Below are 27,182 nucleotides of genomic sequence, written 5' to 3'. Positions count from 1 at the left end.
GACGACGTAGAGAGGCAAAGAGTGGATGGATGTCAATGAGCAAGAGGACAATGCAACTGATGGGAACATCTAACAAGCTGGAAGCTCCTCAGTCAAAACGAGAGGCACTGCAATCTAATGTCCTGCACTCTTGTTTTTTCTGAGCTTAATATCTATCTTAAGGTCTGAGACTGACTGCATATGATTTATTGCACAAGACTTTGTTTTCCCTTTATTCATTTTTGGAAACTAGCCTGGCTTTAGTTTGTCTTCCCCAGTTAACAGTCACGTTTGCTGTTTTGCTTTCCTTGTACCATACAGTTATGTACAACATTTCTGTTAACATTTTATTTTGCTTGTGGAAAAATGAAAAGTATCCCTCCCATCTTTGGTTTGTCTATTAACGTGAACCGACCTTGTCAAGTCAAATCAAGTCATTGGAAATCAGAGGAGAAAAAACCCCCAAAAACATTCTGCGTCTTTGTAACAAAAAAAAGAAAAAAAAACAGCATTAGTTGTTATCCAAATAACCTGAAGCAATTGTGGACAAGTCCAACAGAACCTCATCTGGTTAAAATAGAACTACTTGGATGTGATTATCCGAGTATGCTTGGAGAAGAAGGAGGTGAAGAATTTCATCAGATGAGCAGCTCCGAAGCTGTTAAGCGCGGGGATGAGTTCAATATTGCTCTGGGCTTGTTCTGTAGCCTCCGACACAGGGTACATTTTAACTCGCCGCGGTGAAAAACAGATTTGAATAAACACTGTGCCATCTGCGAGGCAGCTGAAGATTATGGGAGTTTGGCCTCTACAACGAGATAATGATCCGTAACATACCTCAGTGCACTACCTACCACGCTGCAGGTCTTACAATGGTGATCAACAATCGGTGGATAGCGGCAAAAAATAAAAAAAGAAGCAACCCTTAATGAAAATGACCAGTGGTCCATTTCTTCTTCAACAACTGTACAGGTGTGATAAAAACAAATTTATCTAGGAACTATCCAGTGATGTCAACACCCCACGTAGGGAGTCTGATGCAGCCAAATGAAAAACAAATAAAAACCATAGTAGAAGAACGAAGGTAAAAAGGGCAGTATTATGTGTTTTCCAGCCACACAGTGTCATTTTATAGTCCAATCAAGGAGCTATGTTCAGTTATAAAAATGCTATATATGTGTGTGTATATTCAATAAGACTTCAAAAGAAACTTTACTTTGTAATTTAACGCCTTGAAATTGGGCCTCTGTCTCTTTAAGAAACTCCTCCTCTGACACTCTGCCTTCAGGAAGTCGGCACATCATCACTATTAACCCTTTAACAATAGTTATTGTTAAAGGTTACTAACCCTTTAACAATGATTATTGTTAACAATGATTATTGTTAAAGGGTTAGTAGATTATTACTCCAATAAACCTAACATTTAAATTAACCAGGGATGAGGATTAACAGTGGTTCTAATTATAGTTTGTTTTTTTTTAAAACATAAATCCTAAATGGAAACTGTAAACATATTTGATGTATGGTAATAATGTTTGAATAGAAAACATCACATGTATGTCTGCTGATGACAAAAAAACAGCTGCGTATATAGACGGTGTCAGCAAAGCCTCAAATCCTTAAAAACAAATTAGATTCGCCTTAAATACATTAATCACAGATCTTAAATTTTATCTTGACAGGACTTTTTTGTCAGGCAAAACTTTGAGTCGCCTGCAAATGTTTTTTCAGAGTTTTGTGACTCACTTGAAGCTGTTGAGACTACTGGTAACTAGCTGCTAACGTACCTTTTGTAACCTAGCTAGCAGCTAGTTAGCTAGGTTAGCTAGCAGCTAGCTAGGTTTGTGTTTTCTATAATGGGTGATGTGCTCAACACATGTGGAGTGGCAACAGTGACAGGTGAAAGCAGTCATCATGTGGGATGAAACCAGCGACAGGGTAAAACGTTTAGCATTTTTCAACTTTCTTGTGTCTCTACACCAGTTAAAACTGCGGCTGAAGCTATTCGTTATCCAAGTTTTACTGGTTTTTAAGCAAAATCTGGCCAATTCGTTTACATTCTCCGAGAAACTTTTTACTACGTCACAGTGAAAAATCACACTGACAGAAAGCTTTTCCACACTTTTTTCTATCCAGCTTCAGATGTGCTATTCTATTCACACACACCAAATTTGTCCATGCTAGATGTGAACTAATTCTCTTGGCCACACATTTGCGCTCGGATAAAACGCTCATTTAATTTGGAAGAGCGCAGAGCTCGGTGAAGGTGCATGTCATCATCTCTCCGTTTCCCTCCTACCCCTTACATCAGCCGGCAGCTCATAAGGTGGACCTGATGTTCTGTGATTATTCACAACAGGAACATTTGTCAAAATGCAAATAAAGCTATACGAGCGAAAGCCTTTGAGGAAAACCAGAACCCCTCCGGACCTCCCCCCCCCATCTCCCTTCTCCTTCTATACCTCCCTGCCTGAACCGGCCGGCACAAACTCCGGCATGTTTCCAGTTTGCGAGAGTAATATATACGCCGAAGTTGAACAACCACACTTGTTTCGCCACGGCGCTCTGTGCCGGGCCCGGTTAAATGGGGCGATAGTTACGATTACGGCTGGATGACAGCCGGCCCTCTGCTCTGCCTCCGCGTCCGCCGCGCTCACTCGGAGCTCTGCGAGCTGAGGTAATGCCTGGGTCCCGGGCCAGAAACCCACACTCAGAACAGGGATACGAAATCACATCTAAATTTAGAGGATTGTTAAGTGGACTCTGAAACAATTCCATCAATCAAGCGGGGGGCCGACTTCTCCCTCTCGTGTTCTGCAAAAAGAGGATTTTCTGCATTTTACAGCCATGCATCATGGCTTACGTCACGCAGTTCTTCGGTGTCAAACCGTAGAGGCCTGTTTTGGACGTCAGGCTTGGCGTGCGGTTTTCTCTCTCTCTCTCTCTGTCTCTCTCTCTCTCTCCCTCTTTACCCAGGACGTGACCAACAGCTGAACCCCGCTCCGGTAGAGTGATAGGCCGCCGTCCTTCGGAAGAGAGCTCAGCGGCGGGTCCGTTGCTCATCCTCTCGATGTTTTGATACTTCGGCCCTGATCTGAGGTGAACGACGCGAGCTTCTGGTAAATACCTGGTCGACTGTAAAATATTAGCCCTTCTCTCAGAGGGTATCACATGAGCCGGCCTCGGGGCGTCGCTGAAAGCTCTTAATGCTTTCCATCCCGGTCCAGTGCCACTTTTCCCAGGAGCCGGACTGTCCGTCAAACTGCGGAGAAAAACAGCCGAGCCAGAGGAAACTTGGCTGCGCCGCGCACGCTACGTCCGCGATAATCTCGAGTCGTATGTGCAAAGCCAGGAAGTTAGAACAAACAGGGTTTTTTTTCTCCCGCATGCGGTAGGAAATCGGGATGTGTTTTCCAGCGACGTTATCGCAAACTGACAGATGTTTTGCTGAGTTTAGTTTATTATTATCCAGTTTTAGCCAGGGTCTTACGCCAGATTCGTGTTAGCATTCGTTCAGCCGCGTGACTTAAAAATGCTAACACACCCAAATATCATGCGAGCAAATACGACTTTGGAAAGGAAACGTTGAAACGTTGGACCGTCTTTCAAAGACGGAAGTACTGGACACAACGTATCCATGGAGCAACGTTTTAGATTTAACTCTCTTTTAGTCCGCCTGCTAGCCACAGACTCAGTTTTTAACAGTCACAGCCAATGGATTCGTAAAGCTTCCTCAAACACGAGTCCACATAAAAAGTTATGGTGCCGCTCCATGCCTATTGAAATGTAGACGGGGAGGGTTTTTTTTGGTTTTTTTCTAACAGCATCTGTATCAAATTTACAGGCTCATAATAAATCATTGTTGTCATAATTTGTTTCGGAGCTGAACATCTTGTCTGTCAGATGAAAACTTGAACTATTTAAAGAGCTTTTGGCATAAGCAAGATCTGTATCACGACTTCCTTCCTGATTAAAAACAAAAGTTAGGTCATTTAATTTATCCTTTATTCTTTATTATGATCTGCATACGATCATAATGGTTTTGGAAAAGATGAACTGGGACAGACCCTCAAGTCAGAATTCAGAGCTGAAGGTTTCTTAAAATCTGATGTGGGTATGGAAGGTGAAAGCTGCAGGATGGATGTTTTTGCTTATTTTAATTGTACGCAGTTCTCCAAATGTCCTGTAAGTAAATATTTATCCATTTATCCATAACAACTGGAACTTTAAATATCTAGCAAGTTATTTTCGCAATTTACTGTCTATTAAAAGAGTAGACCCTCAAATTAATTTCACTCCCTGTTCAGCGCGGGAGAAATTACCATAATAACCTTATATTGGCTGGAAACGCAACGTCTCCCCTTTCAGAAACGCTGGAATTTTTCAGACAGCGCAAAGTGTAGCAGAATTACGGTACTGCGAATTTTCCTGGATTGCTGCCAAGCCGTTGGGTCTGGAAGGGTTAAATCGTCACCTGACATGTTTGAATCAAACCTTTCTTTGGTCTTTTTTTTGCTTCTACAACAAAGATAATCTATTTGCACGACTGCTACTAAGAAGAACCTTTTGACCTTTTCTCAATCCTGAATTGAAAATAAGAATTTGAACTTTACAGGAAACTGGATTAGCACTGTGGCTTCTTTTCTCTTTGTACCAGTTTATATTCAGGTAATGAAGTTTTAATTTAAAAATTAAGTCAGCCAGCAACATACCATGTAGCTGTTGAGCTACGCCAACATGTAGCTTTATATGCGGCAACATTTGATTCACCATGTCTTCCTCTATACTGTGGTTGACTGAGTCCTCCTAGCATAGACTGTCTGTCCTGTAAAAGAGTTTCAGGTTCTTCATTTTAAATGCATTCCTTAAGTTGAAGCTTCTGACTCTTGTTTCTAGGCCTGTCACAATAAATTAATTAATCGCATGATAAATTAAAACCAGTTCAATCATTTTAATTTGCATGATTCATCGGGTTTTCTTCTCTTTCTACCAAAAACTGGATGATAAAAATCTTCAGTCTGATGCTTTGGTCTAAAGAAGTCCCTTTTTTTGATTGAACAATTTTGTTTAAAAAGACTTCACAATTCATCTGATTTCTATTTCTGTTGTTTTGGATATTTAAAATATCTTCCAGTTCAGTTAAATGTTCACTAAAATTTACAGTTTATTCATCTTTGAGAATGTGCTCTTGCATTGTTGTGCCTTTACCGTTATATGGCTTGAAAATTGCCTCAAAGCAACAATATTGTTGTTTATCGCAATAACTCCTGGGACAATTTATCGTCCAGTAAAATTTGTTATTGTGACACTTAAAGGTTCTTGGGTTTTGCTACCAAAAGCTTAAGGAAACAGTGATGAGTGACCTTAAAATATCTGTTAATTATCTGAACTAACACCGATTGAACCTCAGCTGATTCGGTTAAGGAATCAGAAATATCCTGCACAAGTTCAGTGCTTGGTTGTAGTCATCATGTCTTGCAGAAAATAATGCGATATATTTTCACAATGTGAAACAGTCCACTGTTTTTGACACAAAATAAAAGTTACACAGGACACACAAGAAGGGGCCGATGGTTTAATTCTTTACAACATCCCACTGCTATTTTGTAGTAAAACGTTTCTTACTCATGAATTTAAACAATGGTGTCATTCTATTTTTTTTATTGTAGTCAAGAATGTTACATAAATTGTGGTGATAAATTGTCACAGAAATGCTTAGAACCCACATGGGATTCGGCTCAGTCATGAAATTTTATCTAAGCGCTTATTACACCCTATTCCAATTTATTTCAGTTCTGATCTTTCTTGTCCAGTTGACTGGTAAAATATGGCAGACTACAACCTCGGATCCCACCGAGTCGACCCACAAGTGACCTCCTGCTGGAGTAAAACGCTTTCGCTTGTCAGCAGATATTAAAAGCATGGATAATTAGTTTAAATCATGGGTTGTTAAAGTGGGTACAAAATGTCCGTGTGGTAGGTACAACTTGAAAGATATAAAATAGTAGAAAAGGACAAATTCACAAGCTCTACCTTTTGTTTCCAATATTGTGAAGTTATTTCAGCTTTTTAATGCTGTTTTAGTTGTGTGGCAAAAATCTACTGACTGAGGGAAGTAGAAAATGAAAATAGTCCAGTTTGAAGGGATTTAGATTTACATTAGATGACATAAGATCATGGAATTGCTTTTTATTTTAGTTTCTTTTTTCATATATTTCATACAATAAAAAGTAAAAACTGAAAAAAATCTTAAGACGAAGACTTACGCCAATAACAATAGCAATTTTGGCGTTTGAGACACCGATCCAATACACAACATAACAATCAGTTATCATTTTTCTACAGTTTATTTAAGATGATTTATATTTGTAGTTTAATCCGCACAAACTCTTTTTGGTTCTGCTGTATTGTTTTTCAAAATGTCCTCTTAAATTAGAACAGCTCTCTGAGTCACAAAACATTTTTTGAATGTTGTGTGGAAGTTGATGTTTTCCTGTTCTGAACGTGAATTGTACAGTTTTGACATTTAAAAGGTCACAGAGTTTCATTACACAAAAGAAATACAAAAGAGTCGATTTCTACTGCTGCTAGTATAACATTAGTTATTCCGGTCGTTATAAAATTATCCATAATATTTATTATTTGTGATTAAGGTAAAAAAAAAAAAAAAAAAGTTAAATAAGTTTATTTTTCAGATGAACTGGCCTGGCATATCATAAAACAGACTGAGAATTTGAGGATTTTTAACACTTTTTCCATCAGTTTTTATACGAGTAGCCATGCGGAATGGTTATTGTTGGTGTTACACATTATGGTGTATGATGAATTATTTTATTTTAATAATTACCAAAGAGGTCAACACACAACAGTGCTTTAATAAAACTTAAAAAAATAAAATAAAATAAAACAAGAGTCGAATATTTATACTGAAAAAGAAAACAGAATGGAGCTCCAACTTTAAAAAAGAAACAAGAAATGAGTTGACATGTTACATGAAATTGAAATAAGTATGTCAAACTTTATGTTTGCTTAGCATAACAACTTAAACTTATTTTATTTGGATGAACTTCATTTGATTGCTTGCAATAAATTAACTCAGGTTTTCTTCTTCAGTGCATCACAGATTTTTCTACTTTTTCCAAGTTGCAGCAGGAACAGTTGGCAATCAAACCAGAAAGAAAAATGGAAGGAGTGGTCAAATCTGAGTGACAGACCTATTTTAGCCACTGGAACCCATCACTGCATTTTACTTTTCACTAAAAAAAAAGAGAAAAAAAAGACCTCATTATTCCAGTACAGTACAAGCCACAGATAAGCGAGTGAAGGTAACAACTGAGTCTGTAAACAAATTATAAATAGCCGGAAAGGCCGTTTCAGAACCTCTGGGAGGAGAGAACGTGTTGTCTTACACACACAAACACACACTTGTGAGAGCACATGTGGAGGCTCAGTAGCAGCAGCCGGGCCGGGCGAGGACACCCCCTCCGCTGGATCCGGATAACCTGCCTCTGCATCCAGCAGTCAGCAGCGAGTCAGTGTGAGTTATGCAACGCGTTTTCTCTGATCTCTTCCCTCCACCGTCAGGTGCAAACTGCGGCTAATTTGTAAAAGAATTTCCACGCTCAGAAGTATTTGGCTGCTTTTTATTTATTTTTTATTCTTAACTCAGAACACTTCAGAAAGTGAAGCAATCTGGAAAAACAGAGCTGGGCGCATAAATAACAGAGGAATAATATTGTGCTATGTCACTCATAAATGATTGCGAATCTATCGCCGTCCTCCAGCCGACTCGTCCGGTTTTGATTTCTTGTAATGGTTTTTGTGCCGTTCCTCCTCCTCCTACAGAGGTGATCAAAGTGTAGTAGGAAAGGTTAAGGATATTTCACTAAAAGGTATGTGTGTGTTTTCAGGCTGGCTTCAAAGGCATGCAGCACTAAGATTCATAACTGTAAGCTTTTGGCAAGAGGATGATGATAGTCGGAGCTGACATTCGGGGCGATAATGCAAACTTGATTTCCAATGCATAAAGACAGATAATAGTCTATTTTTGGAGGGAGAATGTAAGTGATAAGTGATTGCAGAAGACAGGAATTGCAAGTGGGGGGAAAAAAAGAAGCATTCCAGTTTCAACCGTTGATTATTTTCAAATTTGTCAGTGGAAATAAAAGTGACAACCGGTGTAAAGTTTAACTGAAGAAACTGATCCTCTTTCAGAAGTCATTCTGGTATTTTTCTAAAACAACTGGACTGACAGTTTTGTTTTGTTTCAAATGGGTTTGTGAGAAGTACTTAAGAGCAGTCAGTGTCTTCCCTGCTGTAAAACACCATCAGTGTGCTTTCAATCTGGACACTTGCAAAGCTTTTCCGACTGGAGCTAAGCTAACACGTAGCTTCTTGTTTCATCTGTGAATGAAAATAAATTTCAGAATAGAATAGAATACCATAGATATGTGTCCCATCAAAATGTCCTGACAGCCGACTCGTCATAAAGATCAAACAAGCTTGACCTCCTGACCTTAAAAAGAAAATTTTAGGATCTGTAATTTCAACATTTGTAAAATTCTTTGCCCAGCTCCCAGAAAATATTCATAAGCTTCATCAGATCAGGCAAGTAAGTACAAATTTTAGGATAAGCCGTTTCTCCCAGCCCACTTATCTCGCCTATTTTCAGGGCACCGCTTACCCAGCAGCCTACTGGCATGAGTTAGCTGCTCGTTAAAAAGTAGCACAAATAAGCACCTCAAATTTAACAAACAGTTCCCTGAATTCTTGACTGTGGAAGTGTCGTGAGCCGTAAAATGTCCCTCAAGTGTCGTATAAACTCAGCAACAAAACGCAGTTTCAATAGCAGGTCAGGTTATGCAATCTGAAGGAACCTCTTTGAGCTTGTGAGGAAAATACTGCCATCATGTAAAAATATCTTCTCTAAAATGTCCCACTAGCTTAAATCTTGTTTTTAGGAGTTGTTGCTTTTTTTCACCTTTGTATGAATCTCCATGCTTCCATTTTCCCTCCCACTTTGCTGCTGGTTTATAGACAACAAATTTAACATGCAAACATCACACATTTGCATTTTCACTGCACCATTATTTATGTGGAAGTTTTCAGTGATTATCAAGCAAAGACTGTGGCAGCCTGTGGTCTGTGACAGCGACGGCTGCAATGCAGATCAGAATGTCTTAAATGCATCTAGGCAGTAACTAGTAAATAAACATGCTTGCAGAGTAAGTTGTCCCCATTTTTTACAAAATAGATTTGTTTCCCCATTATTTTGAGCTTCTTACAGAACATTCCTATGTGAAGCAAATTACCGTATTTTCCGGACTATAGAGCACACCTCACTATAAGCTGCATCTACAAAGTTTTTTAAAAAAACTGGAAACATACATATATAAGCCGCACTGGGCTGTAAGCCGCTGGTATCTCCGCCGCTCTCCGTTCTCCACAAGGACCCAGCAGAGGGCTGCGTCGTAATAAATCTGCTATTAAGGACGCAGCCCTCCGTCTCCAATGCCGAATCATGGATTCGTTCACGCCGAGTTTACGTGCAGCGGCTCTATTTCCCTCCTGTACTGTCAGACTGATACTCCTCAACTTAAAAGCTGCATCATATGAACTTCTTCCTGTTGTTTCCATGATGAGGGGGGGTATGAGTTTGAATTAATTTCTCCATATTGCCTGCTGCTAGCATGTGCTCGTTCTAAATGATTTCCAAGTTTGACTTCCAATGATTCACTTCCTGCTAAAGAGCCCCCTGGTGGTTGAAGAAAAATCCACACCGGGCTACAAGCCACATGGTTCAAAGCCTAGGAATAAAGTAGCGGTTTATAGTCCGAAAATCAGCCTTTGACTTGCCCTACATTTTCATTGGATGGTAACATCGGTTTCTAGCACATTTCCTGTTAAACATTACATTCTGAGGAATTTTTATTGTACTTATGATCATTAATGTTTATCATAAAGCCCAACTGCAGTGTGAGGGAAGCATGCCTGACTCACCATGCTATGCAGTCTATTGTGACTTGCTTCAGAAATAATCTGATAAACCAAAACAAAAATAATCAATATTGCTTTAATCCATCGATTACACATTGAGCCATTTCACTTTAGGTTACTCAGTATGTCCTTTGGGAAACTGTGACCTATTTGATCCGTGTTTTGTTCAGCACTGGATCATTGACTTCAGATAATTGTCTTCTAATTGTTACAGTATTCGTCCACAGGTATATTTCTAGGCACTTTGGCTATTTTTCAATTCATTTTCAGTTTTCCGCTCGTCATCTGGTTTTGGTTTCAGCCTAAAGCGCGTGAGATCATTTTACCGCCTCGTCATTTTTAGTCATTTCTTGATATGTTTTTTCCTCTCCGGTCAACATTTCGATCAAAGCGGGTTCGTGTGTGAGCTTTGTTTGGAATGACTCGTTTCACTTTAATTTTCAGAAAGAACTACGTCAGCGTTCAGAACATTTTCTGACGTCATTCTCAAATAAGAGCCCAAGAATAAGAAAAAGAAAAAATTTACCTGGCTGACTGAATACTGCTGTAATTCTCATAATTTTAACTAATTACACAAAATAAGCAGTGTTTATGTATGTCGGCTTTAACAGCTTCTATGCTAAAAACAGTGACTGGACTGTATGATGAGGCTGAACTCCTCTAGTTAAAAACACAACTTAAAATTCAGTATCAGAGCAAAACAGATTTTAAGAATTTCTGTTGACGTATAAATGAAAAAAACTAAAATAAAAATACCAGTTTTATAAAACCAGCTCCAAACCAAACCCAAATTTCCACACTGATAAGGAAGAACAGTTCTCTTTCATGAGGAAAAAAAAGAAAAAAAACATCTCATAATTTCTAAAAGACGGATGAGGAATTTAAATTACAGAGTGGACAGAGAGATTTTGCCTAAGAACATGCACTGTAGACGTGCATAAACCCCAAATTGGATTAGAAATTGCTGGCCAGGTGAGGTAATGCTGTCTAAATAGGCCTTTAGATGTAAAAACCTAAATCAAATTTAGCTGCCAAAATGAAAGCTGATCTGCCGAGGCAAAACGGCTCAAATGTGAGGATTTTTGTCTGAAATGTCGTCAGCAGATTTGCCAGAAACGATTCTTTTTAAGTTTGAGCCGCGTCACGAAGCGAGCCCGTGTAGACGTCTTGGCATTGGGGAACCTCGGAGGGCCAGGTCGGGGGGGGGGAGTCGGCTCAGGAACCAGGAGAAGGTTGTTTATAGAAGCAGAGACGTTCAGGAGGAACGTATCTCCCGGGCTGATCCCAGGAGCCGCGCCTAATTAGAAACAACTGGTCGAAATTCACTTCAATGGCTCTGCAGATCTCTCTTTTTATGTTGCTTGGCTGCTTCTGAGCGTTCATCAGCTGCACCTCCAGGCTCATCTCCATCTCATAAGACTCCCCTGGCTGCCTGATGTTTGTGGATTTCACGGAGGGTAAAAAGAAACTTTGGGCCTTCCACTTAACTCCCCAGTGTTATCTCTTCTCTTACACACACACACACACACACACAGAGTTCAAATAGATATTTACTTACGTTGTACTACAAATTTTTTTTCTTCTTTAGATCAATAAGGAGTCGTTTTTTTTATTACTTTCTTCAGATTAAAAAGCTTACATACACTAAAGGTTTCTACTTTTAAGCAATCTGAGAACGCCTACTTCATGACAAAGTTCTGATTGGTTAACTCGAAAACTCTGAGTATATTTGAGACACATCGTGGATGTATTATCCAAAGGCAAAACCTGAAACATGCTGGTCTAACTTCCTCAAGCGGAGGAGTTACAGGATGTTTTCACATCTATTAGTTTGTTCGATTTGCTTTGATTGGGGACTTAAATTGAAACGTTTGTCCCATTTGTCCCAGGCTACGACTGGGAATGATAGCCTGGTAAAAAAGCAGCCCCTTTGCTCCACACAGAGGGTCTGGACTCTACTGAGAAACGATTGCTTCCTTCCTGGAGGCGTGGACTTTGTTGAAATTTTAAACTTTACCCAATCGTTAACTTATGCAATGCATCAGTTAGAGGCTATGAAGCCTGAAGCCTGCACAGTAAACAACCATCCTCCACTGCTAATAGAGAGGTGCAGAGCCAATCAACATGGCTGTTTATATTAACTCATTAATTTTAAGCGTGGCCAACATGGACCGAACAACTTTGGTCACTTCCTCCAAGGACATTGCTTAACTACGTTTACACTACAATTCTAAAACTACGCAGAAAATCGATGTCATAGTTCACGACTTCTTCTGTTCGCCGACTGGTCCGGTTGAAATTACACAGGAGAAATCCACTTAAATGGGAGAAAGCCAAGACCAAGCAGTGAAGACGCATGAGAATTGAGTCAAATTGCATTGTAAGGCAAAGGCAACATGGAACATCATGTGGAAATATTGAAGCAACATCTCAAGACATCACGCAGAATGAGCCTAAAGGAACCAACAAATTAGCTGCAAACTGGTTTAAGAACAACAAAGTTCTTAAACCAGTTTGCATTAAGATTGCCTTGGAACTTGACTGAGTTACAGAGTCATGCCATGAGCAGTGGGCCAAAATCCCAGAAGATTATTGTGAAAAACACGTGAACGAATATTCAGAAAGTTTAACCCAAGTTACACAGTTTAAAGCCAAGTCTGCCAAATACTATAGAAATGTAGGCCTTACTTCAATGAAAGCTACAAACAAGTACCAGGATTCTTTCTCTATAATAATGGAAATTAGTTTGGCAACGATAACCAACTGTAATCGATTACTCAGATTTTATGTCGGGCAGTGAGAATAAATGCTCGCCTTCTGTTGCGCCGTATGTAAATATCTGGCCTCAGCTGCGTTTGCACACACACACACACACACACACACACAGGTCATGTCTTGAATCAACAGGCTGCAATCACACACGTCAGGTCCAATCTGTTTCCAATCGGCTCTGGGACTTTTATGTGTTTAGACCTCGCCCTGTTGCCTTTGAGAAACATTACATCATGAGCCTTTGTTTTACTGTAGCCTCACTGTAGGTGCTTCGTGCCGCTTTAATCTCTCACTCCGCTGCCATTTGGAGTGCTCACCGAATGAGCTCACGCTCAAACAGGAAGGAGCATCGCCGACGAGCCGCTCGGGGTCCAGCTCCGGCGTTTCTGTACGACGTTTTCTCCCCCGTCACGGTGCGATGTCTGTGGCGGTGATTGCACGTCTGGCAGCATCGCTTCTTGGCACGAGCGCACCCCAGACGTGAACCCCTCCGAGTTTTCAGGTCGGCCTTATCCTGTCATCAGACCATCTGAACACGAAGTTCCTCATTCGACTGGCATCCGAATGTTCTCTTTTAAATGAGCACTGGCAGCGGGCGAGCTCTCATATTTGAACCAGGTGATGGAGTTTCATAGCAAAACAGTATTACTCATAATCTAGACTAAATAATCACAGATTCCACTTATCTTTGCAATTTTTTTTTTACACTGTACATGATTTTCTAGGTTAGAAAAAAAAAAACAGCTTTGTTTTTTTGCCGGAAAGCTTTATTATTGGGGCGATATCTGATAGGAAAAATGTTGATGTAGAATTTGAGCGAGTTCTGCGGTATAATTTAGTTGGAGATGTAGTGAGATTATGAGGGCTGACACTGTTTATGATACATACGCAGTGGATAACGGTGGAAGACCTGAGTGCAGCTTAAGCCTCGGATGAGGCGCTTATCCTATTATTAAAATGAAACAAATCAAGGAGAAGACAAAAATAAACCATCAATGGTCACTGCAGAACTAATCCGATGATGTAACAGTAATCCCTGGATTTTGTTTTATTTTTAATCATTTTCCAAAACATTCCATCTGCTCCGAGAAGAGATGGATACCATGTTGAAAGTATCTTCAACAGTGGATAATTATAAACGTGACAGAATCTGAATAATTACTATGAATAAAAAGCTGTTAAGGTGATTTTACTCGTACCACAAACTAAAATCTAGTGAAGTCATCTACTATTACCAATTTATTTATAAGGAATGTCGCACAAAAACTCCTTAATCCATCGCTTAAAAATAAAATTGATGCTTCGTCATAACAGTGAACTATTTGATAAAGTTTGCACACCCCAAAATATGACCTTTTGGTTTGCATTGTTATTTTTTCCCCCCAATGATGGTTTCATAAAACCTCCTATTCTGTGAAAATAATTGAAAAAATGATTTCATGCAGTTATATGTTTTGCAATCTGGTAAATAATTACACTTTTAATGGAAAGTTGTACTAAAAGTTGCATTAAAAGTCAATTAAGTGTCAACCTTGCGCGAAAAGTGTAATTATGACAACAGTAATAAACATTCATGAAGACTCCTTCATGTCCATAACATGTTATATCACATTTATTAGTCTAATGCACACCCCTTCATATACAATGTAACCAAACAATTTATACATTTTACTTTTGAGCTGCCTTTGGTGGACTCTTACAGCAATGAAATGTAAAAACGGCAGTAAATATTTTAAAATATATCTTACTCTCATTTTTTACTGTCTCATTAAGTGCCACAAACAATCCTGATCAAATTCGAAGTCCATGTTGCTCCTCTGTAAGAGGGAAAACAGCGACAACAGTCACCTGGCTAAACCGACAGGCCGAGCAAGGAGGGCAACAACCATTCACAGATTATTACACAAGGTGAGATGAGAATCTGTTGGCATGGCAACCGTTAGTTGTGGATTCCAGAATTCTCTCTCCAACCGACGAGTGGAAAAAAAAAGTAAACACTTTACTTTTTGGTCTGCACAAAAAAAAGGTACATTTTGTAAAAAAAAAAAAAAAAGCTAACACTATGCTGCTAACATATTAGCCCCACAGTGAAGCATGGTGGTGGCAGCATCATGCTTCTTTTCACCTCAAACTCAAGTCCCCACTCAATAATGTATAACTAAATGTAAATAAAAAAAAAGTAAATAAAAAATAAAAAAGTGGGGGTTGGGCGCTAAAATATAAAGCCAGTAGACACTAACTAAACAGACTGAATTAAAAAAAACAAAAACAAAACAGTGATGTAGTGTGACAAATTGTGAAAAGCGTCAAAGGAGATGAAAATGTTAGCAAGACACTGTAATGCACTGCACATTTTTATTTTTTTATTTTTTTTTGCGTGACGTATACGTTAACCGGACTCATGTGTGAAAAGATTGCAGAAACAGAGCCGATATGAATACTGACTTGATGGCGGTCGCAGAGCAAACAAATTCAATTTCTGGCATGTTTGGACACAAGCAGCTGATTAACATTAGAGCTAAACAGAAGTCCAGCTGCGCGACACATGTAGCAGTTCTGCACAGCCAAAGGAAAGACAAAGAAGATAAAGTGGAACAGCAGTTTAAGCAATTTGGTGGTTATGTTAGATGAATCTGCGCAGTGAAAATAAAGCGACAGAGGCACGGTCTGCCATATTCTCCTAAAGAGCAAATTTATTTTGGCTCCTGAAACAAGAAGCAGGGGTAAATGTGAAACAGATCAGCTAAAAATTGCGCTGATGAGCGCTGGAAATTGCACCACCATCAGCGCCGACGATGGTGGGAGTGAAATTATCTTTGTGTGTAACAGCACTCAATACAAAAAATATTTTAGTTTTCTTTGTAGTTCTGGAGAGATCCCCAGTTGAAAGGCAAAAAGAAGACTTAATTCTCCATAAAACGCAGGTTGATTTAGGAAAGCTTTTTTCCGGTTTGGTTTGAAGTTTAGAAAATGTTTTTAAGTGCTTTTGGGGCATCGGCACCGTCTTGGATCCAGATAGTTGTCAAAATCTCAATATAAGTTCTAACTCAAGGACGTGCAACCTGTGCCCACCACAGAAACTCAGATTAACTTATTAAAATATCAACTAGAGCATTTCTAGTTTTAGGAGTTTTATTATAATCTCTACATAAAATGTCTCTGAAGGTTTAAATAGTGGTGCAAGCTTTTGTTGTTGTTCCCTGTTTTTTTTATTTTTATTACATTGCTAGCCATGTGTTTTTTTGTTGTTTTTTTTAATATACAACATGTTTAACAACTCCTAAAAAAAGAAAAGTTTTTTTTTTCTTTATTCCACAGGCTCAAGTTTGAAATTAATTTCTGGCTCTTTGATTTAACCATAAAACAAACATAAAACAATAGACCAGCTTTGTTCCCAGGTTCACGAGCTTTCTCCTTGTTGAGTTTCACTCTTAAGGGCAGACGTCCAAAAATGGCTCTTTTGGGATTTAAGGGCTGCCAGCTAATCACTCATCAAACCTCGGCGGAAATATTTTACTGATCACAGATCTTAAAAACGAAGCTGTTCTTATCCTGGGGTGTTTCGGTATGTTTTTGTTGTTGTTGTTGTTATTCCTCATTTATGTTCAATTGGTCTTGCCATATTCAGTTTGTTTCTCCGAGTTCATTATTGTTGTTAAAGTGCAGCCATATTGGTTCGTTGAGTTTAATGTCTTAGTTTATTCTTGTGTTGCTCTCTTCGTGCGCTCGGGTTATTTCTCTTAGATCCGTTCAGTTCCTCTCCTCCTCTCTGATTGGTTCTTTGCCGTTTTCCACCCTCGCCTCAGTATTTAGGCTTCTGGTTTTTAATTCTTCATTGCTGGGTTCTTCTGCTTCTGTTTTTTTTTTTCCTTTGCTCTGTCAGCGATTGTCCTGTAATTTATCCTCCGTCATTATTAAATAAACTGTTTTGTTTTTATCATATCCGTCTGTCATGTTGACAAACTACAACATGACAAGTTTGCCTCAAAATATTCCTGATGTCTGGCAATGATTTTCCAGCAAAGCAATTTTAACGTAAAATTCTTCAATAATACAAAAAAAGCCACATATCATGTTTACAGTTTATAATAGGTGAAACATCAAAATAAAAGAAAAAAGCTTTTTTGAATTTATTTCAATAAATACCTCTTATTTGACCTATTTTTATGACTTCCTCGTCACAAAAACACCAGAAGTAGCCTCAACTCCAACACTAAAGATCCAGATGTATTCAAGTAAACTTTAAAAGAAAAAAAAAGATATTTTAATAATAAAAGTAAAATATTCATATTTTAGTGTCAAAGTAACACTTCTTGTATGTTCAAGTCAGGATTTTCTATTGAAAACCAAGGGCGAGTCTGGGAGAAAAACCAACAGTGTGATCATTTACAGCTCATCAACTGTAAATATGACGCATAAAAGAAACAGAAAAATAAAGAAAATTCAACATTATGTGCTCAACATTCCCCCGTGAACCAAGATTTACTTTAAAACTCGACCGGCTTGCTTCAGGCCAGCGAGAGCTCACCAGAACCACATCCGGTTATTAAAGCTCACTGCATCTCAGACGAAATGCTGCAGAAAGAAAAAAAAAGATTTCTCGGACCACAGACCCAAATCAAATGACCAGCTTCCCCCCGCCGAAGAATGCTCTGGCAGACTGGGAGCACGATGGTTTGCTGGGATGACTGGAGAGATCCCAGCTGTCCCTCCCTTCACTGCCCTCTGTGTCTGTCTTTTTTTATTCCCCCCCATTTTTTTTTCCCTACACGGGGAAAAGAATGAAAAACAAAACAACACATTCTCTCCCTTCCTCCCTGTCCGACTTGCTAGCTCGCGCTCCCCCCGGAGACGCTGGACCGCCGGCGTCCAACAGAAACACCGAACAGAAATAGAGCTGCTATTTCAGTCTGAACTGGGTGTTATTTTTAGAAAAAAGTGACATGTAACATTGAATTGCAACATCATAAGGTCACTCAATACACCCCCCCCCTTTTTTTTTTCTTTTTTCTGCAGACCTCTTGCCTCCAAATCCATGACTCACTGCAAAGTATGCGGTGACGTTACCCTGAGCTATACAATCCCAGGTCCTGATCAGAAAAATTAGGAAAAAAAAAATACAAAAATTGATATTCAACTTCAGCAAGTTGATTCAATCAAAACCGGGCTAACTCGTGCTACTCGCTGCGATCTGGTTTCACTAAGCAATACTTTGATGCTTTCTTCATGCAGGTAGAGAGCAGGCTGCGCCCGCTGGCTCGCTCTGCGTTCGCCTATTATGGGCCACCGCCGTCAGGTCCTTGTTGCGTTTGACAGCTCGTCATAACGTTTGTTTACAGCACGTCAATGAAACGCAACGCAAACCTGTAATAGGATAATGCTGCTGTTGGTATGCCAGGCCGAAGGCATAATGAATAATACAAAAAGGGGGGATGAAAAATAAAAAAATAAAAAATACGCAGATGCTTTCAATTTCCAACTCACTTTAGTGTTTCTTCCAAGCAGTGATGTAGTTCAGAATGAAAAGATAGGTAATCTGTAGTCTGGCTCTGCTAATCGACAACAGAAACAACAAGACCACCATGGATCATTACTGCCATGTCTTTTTTTTTTTTTTTCCTCCGTAGGAAGATTTTATTTAAGTGAGATATCCTTCAGATTGAGGCTAACACAAGAGGTTCGACAGGAAATCATAAATCTGTACAAGTAAGTGGGAGAACAGCAAAACGAGGGATGTGAAATAGAATAGCCTGTTAGGTAATACGCTAATGCAAACGGGTCAAGATATTACAGTCAAAACAAAAAAAAAAGTGACTGAAAAGTGGGGGGTGTAAAAGTAATAAACCATTCTCCGCTTTCCCTTCACCAGCCCGTTTGGAAGTTGCGCCGGTTTCATCGTCACCCATATTTGGCTCTCATTTGGTCGGTCGGTGACGGAACCTGAAGACGGAACATTTTCTTAGACATTTTAACAACATGGCTTTAGGAGAACCATGACCACATTTCTGCTCTCTGGATGATTTAAAAAACCTCCTGAGACAATTACTTTAGTGACCTTCTGCTGTATTTACACTCTCAGATACTTTTGAGGTAAATCTCTGCCAGTTTTGCGCATCTGTCTAAAACTTTGTCCGTTCTTCTTTGCAAAATGGCTGCATCTCAGTCGGATTGGACAGAAAACACCAACAAACAGCTAATTTCAAATCTTCCCCCAGATTTTCCATCACATTCAGATCTAGTTGTCTTGCCGTAGCATGAAACAAATCTCACAGCATGATGCCGCCGCCACTCTGCTTCAGAATGGGCATGTCATCCAAAGTGTACTGGTAGATTTCTTACGACATGTTGAATTCGCTGTGAATGTTCCACTTTGGTCGGTTCTGAGATTCTAACCAAACCTTGTCGAAAACAAAAAATAAACCTTTCTTTTTATTAAACCACTGATTTTGCTGTGACTTTTAACATAATAGTTATGACTAAAACTATTATGACAGCAGTTGAGAGTGATAAACTATCTGTTTTCCAGCCAACCCAAATAGTAAACGTTTAAATGACAAATGACCATGCAGTTAATTTAAGTGCAACTTGGCTCATTCAAAGGGAGGGAAAAGGGAAAAAAACTCAGACAATGTTTCACTGAAGTTGTAGCCCTTTGTTCATATTGGATGTGGGCGATGAGTTAAATGTCATTCTGAAGAGCCTCTAAGCTTATCTAAGACACAGTAGGGCTTACAGGAGTCCAGAGTGCAAACAGAGCTGTAAGGAGTAATAATGTACAAAACATGCAACGGTGGGAAATGTGCAGCATTTGATTATGAGTTTTGTTTGTGTAGTCTACATCTGCAAATGACACTATAATCATTAATTTAACCAGCCTCAAATCTTTTCACTCCAAAATCCGTTATTTTTATTGTTGCCAGCAGTTCTGATGAAGACGACCGTTTCATGTTGGATTTTTTTTTTTTTTAATTGGGAAGAGGCATTATCAATATAAACATGTTTTTGTGTCTCTCACCTAGTTTGTAGTTTTGCCCCGGTAATTCAAAGAAAATGACCAAATATTTGTATTTGGAGGCCTTCTTGCAGCAAAACTCCAGCACAGAATATTGCTGCAACTCCCATACTGCCATGTAGGGTTGGTATTCTCAGGCCGGAAAGCTTTCCCAGCTTTTCCTTTGTGATGTCGGGTTTGGAATAATGACTTCTTCGTCTCTGAGGGGCGTTTCAACATACGACTGGTTTCACTGTGAATGATGGCACCCAATAACAGCCAGCGTTGACGAAGTTTTATGATTGTTGCTTTGTAATGGCCTCTACTAAAGACTGACCACTAATTTGTCATTGCGTAACTGGGTTAATTACTTGGGGTCATTGTCCATTTGAAAAACTCCTACACAAAATATCGTTGCAACTCCAATACGTCCAAGTTGGGTTGGGAAACTGGGCAGACTGTAAACCCCCCCAGTTTTCCTCTCTAACATTTCTTTGTCTCTGCGTACATTTTCAAACTGTAGTTGGACTTTGTAGTGATGCTTATAGAATATTGGCTTCCTCATTTCCAAGTGGCCTTTCAAACTATGACTGGTCTTGATGCGAATGAGGACGCTCTAGACCACATTTCAGCCAGCGCCTGAACAACGGGTCTAGGGTTGATTTGTACCAAAAACAAGTTAATGTCTGAGGCAAGGAACCTGTTACCTTCAGGAATGGCTTAATGGCTGGACATTCCCATTGTGTTTATATTTGCAGGCATCAGATGGACATCGGATCTTCAGGCAGATTCCAATCATGGCCACACAAGAAGCAAAGTGTTTGAAGCGTTGCTTCACAGAATTAAAATCTTAGAAACACAAGACAAATAACCATGCATACACACATCTAAGGGCAATTCAAATTCCCTAATATAACCTAATATGCATGTTTGTTGTTTTTTAGGTGGGGAGAGATCCAAGTACCTGAAGCATACCCACACTTTGCATAGAAAGCCTCCAAGCTCCCAGTAGGTCATTATCAGCAATTTGCGAGACGTGCAGTTATTGCCACTGACAGTGATGATTGGAGCAGGAAGGAACCGGCTGTCAGATCTGCATTATGCAAACCAGCGTGGTGGCAGCAGGCTGCATGTGCTTTGCATCCTTTTTCCAGTAGTTGGAAGCCAACGCGAGCGCGAGGACACTCAGTGTTCCCCCATATGGGTAATTATCGTGCAGGAAATTGGACATGAAATCTTCGCGTAATCATGGATCTAAAGTGTAGATGGAGCCGACAGCAGTGAGGCGAATTGCAGCAAGTGATTCCAATTACTGTTTATGGAACGCAGCTGTCTTGAGCTGCGTGTGTCGGTGAGTGGAACTCCGAGGCTTGCGTTAAAAGTTTTAAAGCCCTGCAAAACACGAGAGCTGCGTTTGAGTGTTTTCTTCACGCTCGAAGTGGCGAGTCGAGATGTGTTCTAGAAAGCTGTTGCTGTGTCTCGTTTTTGGCAGAAGTTGGAGGTTCTGTATACTGAGGTCAGAGATTTGGACGTCGGTTGTCAGTGGTTAATTCACTTTCCCTTCACGTTGCGACGTCATGACGAAACGATAACTCGTCTCTATGGGTTTACACAAAAACAAGCTTAAGATTTGCCTCCAGTCGAGCACAAACCCCGTTTATCCGTGTTTATTTACGCACACCGAGTCGATTCATCCGCGTTACGGCCAGCAGTCATGTACTGGATAAGCTTTCGTCTCAAAACATTTGGATTTAATTATCATGGGGATATGATATCCAAACAATCTGCTTTCTCCCATTAATAACATGATTGCAGCGTCGTAGGCCCAGCCGAAGCCATGTCTTTTTCTTTTCATTTTTTATGCAGTTTCACGGATTTGGGCCTTGCGCGCTTACTATTATGGGCATTGGGCAAAACCCAGTTTAGAGTAATGACAGTTTATTTTCCGGAGTTTTAAAGGGATCTTGGCGAGGAAACGTCCTGCTTCCACAGCCTGCAGGATTACAGCTAAAAACACAAATAAGGCCCGTGTGACTTTCCCACATATCAAGTATCGTCTGTTGTTTGCATGGCAGCACAGTCGAAATGAGCAAAAGGAAACTGGACGGAGCTCATTGTGTCACTGATAGCTGTAATCCTGCACATGAAGGAAACGTAGGACCACAGCGGGGTGTCGCTCCACAGATAAGCAACAGAGAGGCAGATGTGCTATTAATAAAGACGACTGCAGCCGGTTTTGGAGCATGCTTGGAGAAGCGTTTCTCTCATCCTACACGGTCACTTTCAAATTATTATCCTTACCTTGCTTGACTTTCTCTCTACCGGTTTTGCACATCTTTCTACCGGCTTCGTTTTTTGACCCGTTCGTTGCAAAAGCAGCTCAAACTCAGTCCGATCAGTTGAAGAGAGTCTGTGAGCATCAGTTTCCAAGTCTTACCGCAGCTTTTCTATTAGATTGACTAGAAAAAGTGTAACAGACTATGCTTTGATGTGACCTATTTTGTGGCTGTGTGTTTAGGGTTATGGTTGTTCTGGAGGGTAAACGACCAGAGTCCCATCCTGTCAACTCATCAGCTCTGACCTCCTTCCCTTTTCCTGTTAAAGAAAAGTATTCCCCATGGCATGAGGCTTTGGTAATGGTGTTTAGTTCAGCACAACACCTTGCACATAAAACTTCAGCTTTAGGCTCATCTTTTGATGTATCTGGCTTGGAACTGACTTTTTCTGGCTTTCTTTGAACCATCGTTGTTACAAGTCGTCCATACAGACCAGATTTGGATTTGCCCACCTGAGCTGTGGATCTCTTCAGCTGCTCCAAAGTTATAATGGGCCTTTTGGGTGCTTCTCTGATCTTTGCAGTAAAAGAGCAGACTCTTTTACTGCTCTCCTTGCCCTGCCTGTCGGTTTGACTGCTGTGCTTTCTGCTATGCTTTATGACGCAGATTTTTCTCTGTTGTTCTCCAGCAAAATCAAACAAAGCCGTCTTTATTCCTTGCAGTACAGGTAGTCTCTATGGTCTCGTTAGATGACTTCTGAAGGTTTAACTGGATTTCCTTTAGAGGTATCCGACTAAACGGGGGTTGAAATTAAAACACATGCCCCGTTTCTTTTAGACTCTTTGGTACATTTTCAAAATCTTGTATAATTTTCCCTCCTTTTTACAAAAATGTCGACATTCTGGGTCCAACTTTTACCTACATCGAGTCTCTGTGCTGATTACTACTTGTGTTGTTCCTGTCAAAGCTCAACTGTGTTTCACTCTGCTTAGACTGAACTATATAAACATGAATTTACTGTCTTTTCTGATTTCCAGTGCCAAATATATTTGTTTTTATCGTCTCTCCATTATTTTTTTCAGGAGCAGCTCTGCTCGCTGTGCTTTTGTCACACGGACAGACTCTCTGTTCAAACTTTGCTAACGATTTACGAGCAGCACTGTCACGTTTGCGTGTCGTACTTCTGGTAAATAAGTCTGCTTTTTCCTCCCCAAATCTGTGGTGAAAAAGCCAAGATAAAAGCATCACCGTGTCGAGTTTCACTAGCAGGCGGATGATTCACATCACAGCAGGCATCATTTAAAGACTTGGATGCACTGTCAGCTGAGTGCTGTGCTCATACTACAAAGACTTCCTTTGATTGGCGTCTATGTGGCTTCGTTGGTCATCTTAACCTGCTCGCTAGCCTAACATCAGCATCTTTATTTATTGTGCCGTTTATTCGCTCATCGATCTTTACCTCATGCAATGTAATGTAATTGCTGAGTCATATTTGCTCTAACATTTGGTTTCTGTTTACTAAAAAGAGGAGTGTCTCGTTATCTCGCACTAATAAAGCTTTCTGGTTTCTCCTATTCTCTTAACACCGGTGTGTGCCGATGCTTCATCTCTGCTTTTCCCTGGCAGCAGCCTGTCCAGCGTTCTGTGTCACAGATAAGCACAGCGGCATGCAAACGACATGCTGCAGCTTTACGGACGGGCTTGTCAAAACACAGACAAAGACACACAATGCAAAACTCACTATTCATACAACAAATTTGAAATAAAAAGAAAAAAAATTAAGCAATAGGAAGTTGATAAAAATCAGTTATCCCATAATTTAGTTTTGCTTCCAAAAAAAACTTTTTTCTACTTTTTAGTTGTTGTTTTTTTTTTTTACTTTTTCATGCATAGATTATGATCCTTTGTTGGGATTTTTTCCCCAAAGTGTTTTGAATTTCATAAGGTGTAAAAAAAATAAAAATAAAAGGTGGGGAAAAAAACAGTTGTAAAAATTTTTTTCTGGTGATCAATTGTAATTTTCTACAAATACAAAATGTTTTTTGGAAAATACATCAGTGGTATTGTTATTCAAGAGTTACTTTATGCCACGATATATATGTATATATATATTTTTGTCTGTCAGCCATATTGGTTTTAGCAAACATTTTCTTGCACTTGCAGTGGATGGCCAGTAGTTGGCAGTATATTGTTTGACCCATTAGTGTCCACTGCAGTGGTGTGCATTTATAACATAAAAATCCACAAGAAACACACAAAAAAGGCCTTTAGATAGCTGTCCACTGCAGTGGCCGCTATGCATGAAAGGGTTAAGGACTTCTAAAGATTTTTTTAAGTGCTACTACACCAACCTTTTATCAGTATCTATGTATTTTTGTTAATTCACGTTGACCTTTGATTATTTTGCAAGCATGAAAGGCTCTCAACTTTGCAAATTGTTACTTTATTACATTTCTAGATGCTTGTTTTACTATCACACAACATCAAATTGGTGCACAACAGTAAAGTGGGCCGTATGCCAATGAGGTGATTACAAATGAACTGAGTAGAAAAAGCCTAACAAATCAACTCATGTTGCAACCAGAAACTTCTGTCTATTTTTCCCTTTGTTTTTATGATTTTTCGTGATAGACCAACACAAAGCAGAGTGTAATTGCGAATTACAGGGAAAATGAAGCATACGCAAAAATAAACACCGACTTGAAAAATCACTTAATTAGGGCAGAGTCCACCTGTAGGTAATTTAATCTCAGAACAAATCTGATGTAGAGGTTTCAGAGAACATTAGAGAGCAAACTGCAGCATGGAAACCGAGCAACACAGCAGGACAGATCAGGGGGAGAAGTTTGTGGAGAAGTTCAAAGCAAAGTTTGACTTAAACCAACAACACTCACTTAAACCGAGCTAGGACAGCATTACAAATATGTTTTCCTGCTATTTATTTCATTTATTTAACTATATGAAAATTGACAAAGGACAATGATTCTTCTCAACCAATTATGCTAGATCCAATCATCAAATCATTCTTTCTATTGCAGAGGATTTATGTTATGGACAGCAAGGCATGATTGGTCTACTGGTCATTTGCTGTAAACGATGTCATTAAGGCCTCATTCCAAACAAAAGTCTAATATTTCTTTTGAAATTCCTGGCTGATTTCCTGCCAAGCGATTCAAATCATACAAATTCTGTCCCTTTCTTTTTTCGCTTTCCATACATCCAACACTCAACCCCAACTGGTCACAAAGATCCCTGCCAACCTCTTCCACATCCACAACAGCTAATCTTGCATCGCTTCGGTGTGAACTGCTGTTGATTGTGTCTCTAACGTCTAACTTTCTGTTGTGTCACTCAGGAATAAGCGATAATGACTTGGGTCTAAGAAGGGAGATCGGAAATCACCAAACTGTTTTCTATTGCTTGCATAAAGCAGAAATATGAACAGTGACAATTCAGCAGCATTGCTTTTTAGCCAGTCGACAAGTAATTATCAGTATAATTAGGTAAACATTAGGTTTGCTTGTAACTTGGAAAGATTTGACCATCTTCTCAGACCTAAGCCCAGTTGCAGAAGCTTCCTTCTTCCAAACGACGTACACGGAAAGCTAAAGAATTAAACAATCTTGCTGTGACTTTGCAGAGAACTGCGTTAGCACAAAGTGCTTTTCTCAGTCAAACAGAGGTAACTGGGCTTCAGCGAGTTCCCCGCCCTCCGTTTCTCCTCTCGGTGACAGGATGCCACACGCACTGGCTGGCGTGTCTCTAACGCGTTCGTGCGTTATTAGTTCCCACATGGGTCTAATTAGACTTCCAGCTAGGCGAGCTGGCACACACGCCCTGCATCATTTGTGCTGCTGAGATGCAACATATGGGCCTCTTATGATGTCTAATTACATTCTAAGACAAAGGCAATTACAATAATAAGTAATGTGTTTAGATTAGTCAGAAATAAGTCCAGATGCGGAGCATGTGTTTTGATCTCTCGGCTCTCCCTCCTCTTGCTTTGCATGGTTTTCTAAGACCTGCTGCTGTCAAGCTCCGTCATTATCTTTCATGTAAATGTTGGACTTGGAGAGCACTCACTCACACACACACACAGAGTCACGTCTCTCTTCCTTCTGCCATACATATTATAAATTCAAAGCGCAATGAAAATGCATTGTCCGATGTAAAGCAGGCAGCAGCTGGCAGAAGTGAAACAGTAGCAGCATTGTGCAGTTTATTAGCTGAAAAGTTGTTAAGCGAGACGTGACTCTTATTGACTCAGAACCTTATCAAGGAATTTCAGCTTTACATGACACGATATGCTAAGTGCTTTCATGAGAAAATGTTCCTACTCTAGTTATGTCAAAGAAATGAAAATAAAAGGAAGAAAACTGAAGAATCTTCAATTCCCTTTGAATGGACAACAAATTCAGCAAACATGACGATGCTCCTCTGGTTTGGTTGATCTTATTTGACCGTAAATATCACAACGTTTGTGCACACACTCCTTTAAGTTGCACGTTAAATTCGATTTAGATTCAGCTGTTTTGTAAAGTTTCTACCTTCCATTTCTGCCATCTTAAGAAGCCGATGAAGCCATGTGTAGTTTTACTAATATTTAAAAACAAACAAAATGTTTCAGGATAGCTTCTTTTATTCGAAATTAGCTCAGTAAGTGTGGCTAGCTTTACTAAAACTGTAGTCCTTGTGCATATTTCCTAAAGAATGTAAATCCTCCTCTTGGCCCTGTTTCCAAAAAGGCTGCCAACATTTTCAACTTCATTTTTTCCATGAGACAAAGATGCACTTTAGAAGCTCAAAATGATGAAACATTATTGTCCGTCATCTCCTGAGGGTTTCGTCTTCTCGCTATCTCATCACCTAACATGTCATAGATTCGGTATAAAAAAAACTGCCTACACCTCAGAGCCTCATCTGACTTCATTTTTCACTCACCTCACTGATAATGAACATAAATAACCTCTCTGGGTAACAGTATCCACACTGAAGAGCGTTGTTGTCACCGCGTTTCTAACCAGTTGATTATTTGTCAAGCTGGAAATAGTTTGACTCCAATCAGCCGATTTCTCTGTGCGTCTCCAGACATAATCTCCTTCCATCCATCATCTCTTTCTAACCAAGACCAGTCGTGGGTATAACAGGTCTGGGAAGGGAATCCCAGC

The 27,182-nt window shown here is 39.7% G+C and overlaps 1 long non-coding RNA gene across 1 annotated transcript in view; it reads right to left on the bottom strand.

Annotated features, from left to right (window-relative positions):
• Positions 1–6,982: 6,982 nt before the first annotated feature.
• LOC103144558 (uncharacterized) overlaps positions 6,983–27,182 on the bottom strand; it is a 67,488-nt gene continuing 47,288 nt past the window's right edge. The window contains exon 5 of the long non-coding RNA XR_001663312.1: positions 6,983–7,235. This is a non-coding gene — a long non-coding RNA (uncharacterized LOC103144558). The remainder of the gene's footprint in view (positions 7,236–27,182) is intronic.

This window comes from Poecilia formosa, unplaced genomic scaffold (genome assembly GCF_000485575.1).
Source record: "Poecilia formosa unplaced genomic scaffold, Poecilia_formosa-5.1.2 Scaffold4, whole genome shotgun sequence".
NCBI lineage: Eukaryota > Metazoa > Chordata > Actinopteri > Cyprinodontiformes > Poeciliidae > Poecilia > Poecilia formosa.
The sequence above is the reverse complement of the archived record's forward strand: the minus strand, read 5'-3'. Positions and strand labels throughout refer to the sequence as shown.